Source organism: Vombatus ursinus, unplaced genomic scaffold (genome assembly GCF_900497805.2).
Source record: "Vombatus ursinus unplaced genomic scaffold, bare-nosed wombat genome assembly UNPS02014774.1, whole genome shotgun sequence".
In the NCBI taxonomy this organism is placed as follows: domain Eukaryota; kingdom Metazoa; phylum Chordata; class Mammalia; order Diprotodontia; family Vombatidae; genus Vombatus; species Vombatus ursinus.
Genome location: NW_020954552.1, coordinates 10,308,124 through 10,311,248, shown reverse-complemented (window position 1 = coordinate 10,311,248; position 3,125 = coordinate 10,308,124). Strand labels below are relative to the sequence as shown.

Below are 3,125 nucleotides of genomic sequence, written 5' to 3'. Positions count from 1 at the left end.
AAAATATTTATAGTAACTTTTTCATGGTGGCAAAATACTGGAAGTTGAACAGATGCCCATCAATTGAGGAATGATTGAACAAGCTATAGTATATGAATGTAATAGAACACTATTGTGCAATAAGAAAAGATGAACAGGGTATGTTGGACATGGCAGCAGAGGAGGAGGTGGTTCAGGCTTCCCCCAACTAGTGATCCTGAAGGTTGGTAGGTCCCCTTGGACTCAGCCACGCTCCTGCAGCTGGATACTTTTGTACCAATTAATAGCAACATTTCACTATGGTGTACCCAGAAGAGTAGGAAGCTATGGAAGAAATTACATTTAAAAGCAACACTGTGCTGTGTGATACACATCTAAATATCCCAAACAAAAGGCACCTCATAGTGCCTCTAAATGCTGTTGGTCAACATGTTTTTCTTTCTTTCTCGATTCAAACTTCTGTGGAGCAAAGATTCTTGGAAAGATACTCAAGTTAAGGGTAAAAACAAACAAAAAATAGACATTCAAATAGAAAATACTTACATGACGACAGAAGTATTCAAGAATCCTGTGGCAAGAATAGCAATGGTATATATTTTCCAAACAGGAATGAAACTCAGACTTGCCCTTGAATGAGAATGGAAGCTCTATTAGATAATGATGGTGACTTGGAAGTGATAAGAAGACCACAGTTTTCTCTGAGGCAAAACAAAAAGAGCCATCAAGAAATAAGATATGTCCTAAAATTTTAACCCAGGGAGCAGAAAATTTCAGTGAAAATTTGCTGTTCCAATGTGACCTGTTTGAAAGTTGTACTATGCTTGAGCTTGTGGCTGGCACCAGGATTGCCAGCATCATCACAGCAACAGTTGCTAAGACTGTTTACTGCATAGATGTGGGTGAAGATCCCCTGGTTATGTAAAAAAGGAATGTTACCCTACACAGAAACCTGACTGCAACAGGAGGACGCTCAATTAACGTTAAACAACTGGATTGACTCACAGATGACTTATGTACTGATTCTCAAGTTCCTTTCAGTTGGTCTGAAAAAAAAATTCTAACATATGCTCATACTACTATCATAATGGCAGCTGATGTTTTATTACGATGATGACTTCACAGGTGCTTTATTTAAAACACTCTATAGAATTACCCATAATTTGAAAAATGCTTGTACAATCTACTTATCAATAGAGAAAAGACTAAACTTTACACTTAGACATTTGTACATTACATGTGAAGCTTACAATCATTTTCAATTTTCCCCAATTGATCTAGAGAAACTCAGAGATGGCAAAATGAAATTTATTGTAGAGCTAATTGAAGCTACTTTACCCCCAGTTCTTTGTTTATGAATGTATAGAGCAATTGAAACTCTGGAAGATTGTTGCTGCTCCAATAAGTTGATCTGTCATGTGAACAAGGCTGAAAATATTCCCCTAAGTTTATTTACTGCAGTTCTTTCTAAACTGTATTTTCAATAGAATAAAAAGCTACTAACAAAGAAAAAGAAATAATGAACAAGCAGAAAAAAATCTGGAAAGACTTGTGTGAACTGATGCAAAGTGAAATGAGCAGAACCAAGAAAACATTGTGCACAGTATCACTAAAACTAGGTGATGATCAACTGTGAGTGACTCAGTTTGATCCAAGACAAGTACAGAGGACTCAAGGAAGGAAAATGCCCCACCCAGATAAAGAACTGATGGACTAATAATATAGATCAAAGCATATGTTTTTCACTTACTTTAGCTTACTTTGTTTATATTTGTGTACCTGTGGCCTACACATTAGACTGCAACTCCATGAGGAGTAGGGGCTATCTTTTGATTATTTTTTTTTTCCATAGGCCTTAGCAAAGGGCCTAGCATATAATATGTGTTTTACAATTATTTATTGATCAATTGATTGAAAAGTCTAAGAGTTACAGTTATTCATAGAACTAAAACTGAGATGTGACAGTGAAAAAGAAGTTCTTTTAATGCCACATGATTACCATCATTTCCAACTAGAAATGCAGCATCCTAATGAAAATTGTCTCTGAAACACAAAATCCTTCAGAGCTGACCTTTTATGTACACTCTGACCTTAAGTGACAACATATCAGTATCCAATGGAAACAAACTCATTTATAAAAAAGTAGAATTGGAACTATGTTTACAAACTGTTATCTGCAGTGGGGGAATAGCAAAAACAAAAGATGATCTTTTCATTTTGTTTTTCAACTCTATATAAATAGGAGGGAGTAAAGAAGGGAAAAAAGAAAAATGTATCACTTAGTCTCTTTACCTCACAGTGTGGCAGGGACCTCAGACCCTTCTTCCAATTATATTACAGTGGTCTTATCTGTTTTCTATGAATTTTCTGCCCTACTTCTGTGTCTCCATGTCTGTTGCTCCAACTTGTTCTTTGAACTTGTTATACTGCCATCAAACTCTGTCTTTCACTCAAGCTCCTCAGGCACCCTGATCTCATTACCAAAGTGCAAATCCATGATATGTTTTCTCTCTGTTTCCTAGGGCTGGGGAGAATGAAGGAGAGAAAAAGGGCAGGGCTTACAATTCCCTAGATGCCTTATAGTTCACATTTGTCCTTCAGATTTTCATCAGGGCTTGTTAAAATATCAAAAATTATGATGTGTGTTGATTAACAATTAGCTTTCTGGAATGTGCTAAACTATAATCAGTAGAAACAACAAAGTTCCTTTTTGCTAAACTCCACAGAGAAACTCTAGAAAGTCTAGAAGAAAAATATCAAGGTTTATTTAATTACATTTCCACCCAAATATGAGATAAAGTACAGCTTCCAAGGTTGCTAAGGAAATTACAGCAGAACCAGATGAACACAACAGACTACAAATGGTGATAATGAAAGATTCAATCTGCTTCAAAGGCAGGGGGCTACACACAGACATCTGCTCTTACATATCTTTTCAGTTCAATCCTACAATGTGAGAAAATTCAATGATTCTGAATTTTCTACTGTGTTAACTCAAGTAATAAACAGAAAATAACAAGAAAAAATGGACATTAAGAGTCAAGATCAATTTCTTTCCATAGCTTCAGATGTCCTGATTTGCTGTAGTTTATTTTTTAGAAATGAAATGAGAAAGGACATTGGCATCAGGAGAGTGTTGTATAGTAAGG

General features: G+C 35.8%; 1 pseudogene; it reads left to right on the top strand.

Annotated features, from left to right (window-relative positions):
• The first annotated feature begins 278 nt into the window (after positions 1–278).
• Positions 279–1,386, top strand: LOC114044601 (annotated as a pseudogene).
• The last annotated feature ends 1,739 nt before the right edge of the window (positions 1,387–3,125 follow it).